The sequence below is a fragment of the Chlamydotis macqueenii genome, chromosome Z, assembly GCF_036417535.1.
Source record: "Chlamydotis macqueenii isolate bChlMac1 chromosome Z, bChlMac1.mat, whole genome shotgun sequence".
NCBI classification, from domain to species: Eukaryota; Metazoa; Chordata; class Aves; order Otidiformes; family Otididae; genus Chlamydotis; species Chlamydotis macqueenii.
Window position 1 is genome coordinate 55,072,223 of NC_141593.1, and position 7,053 is coordinate 55,079,275.

Below are 7,053 nucleotides of genomic sequence, written 5' to 3' on the forward strand. Positions count from 1 at the left end.
TATAAGAAGTATACTGATGGTGAAATTTTTATAGGTTTGCAAAAATTTGTATGAGAGTTTTCATGTGCTGATAAACTTGGTCAGCTGCTGTAACCATCACATACACACGCTTACAAAATTCAATGAAAAGTGGTATAAATCAAGTCACAGCATTTTATTTTTCTGCTATTATTTTTTTAAGATAAAATTGAAATGGTAGTGACATTTAGGTCAATGTACGCAAATTTTATTTATTCACATCTCTTGTGATCTTCTAACTCTGTCGTACTTCCTGATCTCTCCTGGGTTACTTTTTTGTTTTTCAAATATGGGAAATATGCTCATTTTTCTTAACACAAGAAAAAATCCCTCTTTTTCTCTTTTTTTTTTTTTTTTTAAATAAAACCCCAGATATATGCTGTTGAACACACCAGGGGAAGACAGGAACAAGCAAAGGCAGTGAGTAACTGTGCACAGCTTCTCAAGACATGTGAGCAGCAAGGACTGAAAGAATAGCTTATATTTTTCTTCTTTCTTTATGGATAACTAGTGCAGAGAAGCAGTACTTGAGAAAAGTTGGAGCAGAGTACTAGGAACAGCCTTACTTCTCAATAGTTTTATTCAGCTATTGCTTTTCAGTTAAGGGTGGAAAAAAGCCTTCTTGTGAGGTACCTTCATTTCCTCAGGTGTGAAAGAGAGAAAAAAAAAAATTTCCTGTTGGCTGAAAGAGTAAGAAAATTGGGAGGCATATAAACGTGGTAAGTATCAATTTCTCACTCCTGATCTTTTCTTTCTTCTTCATTTAATTTTAGTTTTCAAAACAAGGTGGAATCCTAGATTTTCATCTTACTCTCTCTACCATAAACCTGAATACTCTGTTCCTTTTTTTGTCCAGGAGATATAGAACTTTTCCACTAAACACTTCCTCCACCTGGAGAAAGATTCCTAAAATTACTGCAGAATTATTTCCCTTGCAGAAGTTTTCTGATATGTCTTACAATTTTTCTTCCAATATTGTCACTTAATATTTTTATAATTAATGAATATGAATAATATAGGATTGTGCATAGTAAAAAATAACGATAAATAAATTAAAAAATACTACAACAAATGTAGAAATAATTGTTTGTTAGAATGTTTAAATGATAGTGTGTTTACTAGTAAAAAAAAATGAAAGTAGAGCTTGAATAGGACAGAAAGGGAAGCTGAATATGTAATTTGGCAAGTTAGAAACTTGGAGGGACTGCATGCAAAGGCGTTTTCTGTTTTTCTTTCTCCTTCTATTTGTGTCTCTGCTTGGACAATCCATTAAGAATACTGCTGTCAAAGTTAGCAGTTCTGACCTCAGTCAGAACAAAAGCTTTATTGTTGAATAGTGTCACAGAGAAGCATGAATAAGATGCAAGATTGAATGCCCTTCAAGCACTAAGTGACAAAGCAATGCCAGAACACCAGAAAAGGGGCTTTTCACCGTAAGCTAACAGATGGCCAGGATTAAAAAGGCCAGCCTTCAAGAAAAGAAACTCTCACTCCCAGCTGCTCACTCACTTACTGTTTCAGGGCAACATTCCCTATACTGCAACATCATCCTATATTTGCATCCATTTAATTAAATCACAAGTTTTGCAGTGGGAACCATGGAGGGCCTGCTGGGGCAGCTGTTCTGGAGAGACTGCACCCCATGGAAGAGATGACCCACGCCAGAGCAGTTCACGAAGGACTGTGGCCCGTGGGAGGGACCCCACAATGGAGCAAGGGAGGAATGTGAGGAGTTCTTCCCCCGACCATGAAGCAGCGGCGTAAAGCAATGCGTGATGAACTGACTGCAACCCCCATTCCCTCTTCCCCCCATGCCGCTTTGGGGTGGTGGGGGGGAAAGTAGTAGAGATAATGTTAGGTTCAGGAAGAGGGAGGGGTAGGGGGAGGTTATCTTGTTCTCTGTCTCATTCTCCTGCTAGTTTTAGTAATAAATGAATAGTTTTCCCCAAGTTGAGTCTGTTTTGCCCGTTACGGTAACTTTAAGGATTTCCCCCTGTCCTTATCTCAAACCTCGAGCCGTTTTTCCTTATATCATCTCCCCCTGTTCTCTTGGAGGGTGGGGGGAGTGAGAGAGAGACTGCGTAGTCTGGTTCCGATCGGGGCTGAACTACGAAACACTGAGAAGTGAAATACAAAAGGAAGGTAATGGAACTTCCTGAGTTTGTGAAACGCTTGTGTGTAATTTGTCCTTCACAAGAGCAAGGATAACCTGTATGCCATTGATTACAGCCATTGTGCCTTTTAATTACTTATGTCTGCATGGTGATCTAGTTGCATGCTGGACACAGTATCGATGAGTCGTCTGTTCCTTGCTTACAGAGTTAAGTAACATGAGAGTCACCACTCTGTCAAACAATCATATCACTGTCAAATGAATCCAAAACGGTCACCTTCCCCTTTACCAGTTCACAATAACAGTACAACTTATTGTGTTAAACCTCACCCCCCCACCAGCGTTAAAGGTTTTTACTATATGTCACCCTACAAAACAAATTTCATTAGAACAAAAAGGGGAAAAACACCTTTTATTCTTCAGACTAAGATATGGGCTAAAAAAAAAAAAATAGTGCGAAGAAGTTGTAAAAGCTTTCAGCTTACACAACAAGCAGATGAACACAGGTTTATCTGATTACTTCTACAGAGATCTTAGAGATCAGTATCAGTATATTTATTACGTTCTTCTCTTTTAGTAGTTTTATCTGGCATTTGCACTTATGTAGTAATCCAGATAATTAATATAATTATTAAATGTCTTAGCAATCAGCTTTGAAATTATTATATTGTGAATTCTTCTTTTACATTCAGGAATTTAGTATAACTCATAGCAATCAAAAGCCACAAACCTGACACTGAAAACTCCTAGGCATTATATTTGCTCTGGCATGCAGCGTGTCTTTACAGAAAATTGGGGAGAGGCTTGTACAAAATGAGTAATTGATAGAAATGTCTGTGAAGTAAGGCAACTGGGGCAGGTGGAGGATCTCTTTACCTAAGACAAACAGAAAATAATTGCTTTTAAACACTGAAATATGTTATAACAGTTTAATGTGGTTCAAGGTTAGAGGTCACCATGAGTGTTATTCTTCAGGCTCTACATGCCAATACATGTATTTGGCAACAGATCATTAAGGGTAAAGCTTTTTTATAGATCAGACTTCAAAAAACCCAGAGAAGGAGCTTGTGGAAGGATGGACAAGTAAAGGTAGTTGCTTCAGGATGTCTTATAAGGGAAATCAGCTACCTAACATTACATTTTTGTACCCTCTAAATGCAAGAGCACCTGTCTAACATAGCAAGTACCTCTGCTGGGAGCTACCTCTTTCACAATTAATTTTGCAGTAATGGAAAAGAGTTCACAGTATGTAATATTATATTTCACTTGCCTTCATTGCTTTCCTGCAGGACATTGCATGTGGAAAATATGATTGAATCACTGTACAAGTACTCAGCATGAACTATTCACTGATCATTGTTCCCCTTCTACAGGTTCATATTTCTTTCTAGAGACCTTGTTGCACAACAGTCAATTTGGAATTTTCTATGCACATAAAAGCCAAGACTCCCTCTATATCTTGCAATATCATTAGCTATCTAAAGGAAAAAAAGAAACCAAGAGTAACATGGTTTAAAAGGACCTTGCAAAAACATTAACTATCATGAGATACAGTGCTATACATATCACAGGTAAGAATATTTCTCTGAATATCTTCTACCCTACTAGAAAGTCAGCATGCAAAAATGTAATTATGCCACAGGAGCTGGTGGGAAAATTCATAATGAAAAACTTCAAAATAACTTTCTTCAGACTGAAATCTACCTGGACTTGTGCAAAGCATTTGACACTGTCCCACACGACATCCTCTAAATTGGAAAGACAAGGATTTCGTGGATGGAGCACTCGGTGGATAAGGAATTGGCTGCATGGCTGCATGGCTGCATGCAAAGAATTGTGACCAACAGCTTGACATCCAAGTGGAGACCAGTGACAAGTGATGTTCCTCGGGGGTCAGTATTGGGACTAGCCCTGTTTAATATCTTTGTTGGTGACAGGGACAGTGGGATAGAGTGCCCCTTCAGCGATGTCAAGCTGCCTGGTGCAGTCCACATGCTGGAGGAAAGGGATGCCATCCAGAGGGATGTTGACAGGCTGGATGTTGACAGGAGAGGTGGACCTGTGCCAACCTCACGAAGTTCAACAAGGCCAAGTGCAAGGTCCTGCACCTGGGTCGTGGTAATCCCAGGCACAAATACAGGCTGGGCGGAGAATGGATAGAGACCAGCCCTTAGGAGAAGGACTTGGCTGTGCTGGTGGATGAGAAGCTCAACATGAGCTGGCAATGCGCCCTTGCGGCCCAGAAAGCCAACTGCATCCTGGGCTGCATCAAGAGAGTTCCTCAAAAACTGAAAGCAGACTTTGATATCTAAATTGCACTACATTTGTGCTTTAACTTAGAGTCATACACGTGCAAAGTTTTGATACGATCTTAAGCTGGTTTCAAGAAATGGGTAGATGAGAAACTCAACATGAGCAGGCTATGTGCCCTTGCGGCCCAGAAGGCCAACCGCATCCTGGGCTGAATCAAGAGGAGCGTGGCCAGCAGGTCAAGGGAGGTGATTCTCCCCCTCTACTCTGCCCTGGTGAGACCCCACCTGGAGTACTGTGTCCAGTTCTGGAGCCCCCAGCACAAGAAGGACATGGACCAGTTGGAGAAGGTCCAGAGGAGGGCCACGAAGATGATAAAAGGGCTGGAGCTCCTTTCCTATGAGGACAGGCTGATAGAGTTGGGGCTGTTCAGCCTGGAGAAGAGGAGGCTCCGGGGAGACCTGATAGCGGTCTTCCAGTACCTCAAGGGGGCCTACAAGAAAGATGGGGAGAGGCTGTTCAGTAGGGCCTGTTGTGATAGGACGAGGGGCAATGGTTTTAAAATAGAGGGAGGTAGATTTAGATTGGATATTAGGAAAAAAATTTTTATAATGCGAGTTGTAGAACACTGCAACAGATTTCCCAGAGAGGTGGTGGAGGCCCCATCCCTGGAAACGTTCAAGGCCAGGCTGGATGAGGCTCTGAGCAACCTGACCTAGTCAGGGATGTCCCTGCTGCTTGCAGGGGAGTTGGACTAGATGACTCTTGAAGGTCCCTTCCAACTCTAACCATTCTATGATTCTATGATTCAATGCTCCTATGTTCACAGAAGAGGACTAGACCTAAAGGAATGCCATACTTGATTCATAGTGATTGAGATCATTCTAAGACAAACTTTGTATCTTTCATCGTACTTATACCTCCTATATAATCTTGAGACCTACATTCCTCTTTGATCCTTGTGGAACTTTATTGTAGTTAGTAATGTTTGGATTGTGCTGAACCTGAGGTTCAATTCCTACAATATTTCATCTTGCCTAGAATGGTGAACCATTGAACAATCCGTTCTTCCAGTATCACACTGTTGCTTCACAGTGGTATTTCTGACAAATAAAGATCTAATGCTGTTTGAATGACTAAATAAGTACCCGTAAGTCAGGTTACTGTTCTCAGAAGTACAAGTTTTGTTCATTCACAGACCTTATATATTATAGTCTTTCTCCAAAATACTTTGTCTTCAATCTTGGCTCAAATGAGAAAATATATATATCCAGTAAATGTGAACATAAAAGGAAAAAAGTTGGATTTTTTTCAAGGCTATGTTCAAATTCAGTATGAAGGATCTGAAAGTTTTAATTTTATTCTAACCTGTTTGGCCATCTCTAATATTGACTGAAGCTGTAGATGGGTGGAAAAAAAAAAAAGCTAAATTACCTAGGGAAAGCAACAAGTTTCACATAAACTAGAGGGGAAAATCTCTTGCTTATGGTGCTGTTAGAACCAACTTATTTTTTATTTTGAATAAAACTTTAATAGAAAAAGAAATACTGGGTTTTTTTTTTTTGCTCTGATTCAACTGTAATTTTTAACTAAGTTTACTGAGTGTAACAGCACATTCCAAAATGAATATTTAATGCAGACTCAATGTATGGGCACAACAAGCAGCAGTAGTCTTTAATCCAGATGAACTTGTACCAAGGCCTTAAATGGTAACTGTTCAGTGTCTTGGTTTTAATGGGTCATTGCTCAGAAGAGCAAAAGGAAGAAAAACTTGTGGGTCAATATAAATACAGCTTTATAAATGAAATGAAGACGTATGTGCAAGCAAAGTAAAATAAGGAATTTAATCATTACTTCAAGTTGCCAGGTAAATGCTTAGGCACTTCCTGGTAAGCAGGGCCTCAACACATGCATAGCAGGGAACATTCCTTTGATCAGTTTGAGTGAGCTGTCCTAGCTGTGTTCCCTCCCAATTTCTTGCACACTCCCAGTCTATTTGCTGGGCAAGGAAAGAGTTGGGAAATGAGAAAACTTCAACGTTGTACAAGTGCTGATCCGCAATGGCCAAAACACTGGTGTGTGACCAACACTGTTTTAGTCACAAATCCAAAACACAGCACCATAGGAGTTGCTGTGAAGAAAATTAGCTCCATCCCAGAAAGATGGAGTATGTCCTACTAGAGTAATTTTCAGTACCATAGAATAATAAATAGCAAAAAAAAAAAAGAGTGGTAATGTTAGGTATATGTGGCTAATGCATTGTATTTCATGAGACACATAAACAAATGACCTTGAGGCAATTTGGTTTCCAGATGTCTAAATTTCTGAAACATATAAAATGCATTTGAAATTAAATTTCTGTCTTGGATAGAATTTACACTTCCTTCTTTATCAAGTGCATGGTTATCTATTAAAAAAAAAAATACCCCACCCAGAAATATGTATAGTATTTTAGTGTTTACTTACATCCAGCCTAGTAAGTGCATTTGGCAAAACACTGTGCAGAGTTTTTTTTTCCTGTCAGAAAATGGTATTAATCTGGGTATCCCTAAACTGAACACATTAAAAAATTTCAGCTGCCTTGATTCTTCCTCAACACCTCTTTCTATGGACTCTGATGGTTTTATATTACTTTTTAGCACACCGTGACTATACAGGTTGAAAGGGTAGGT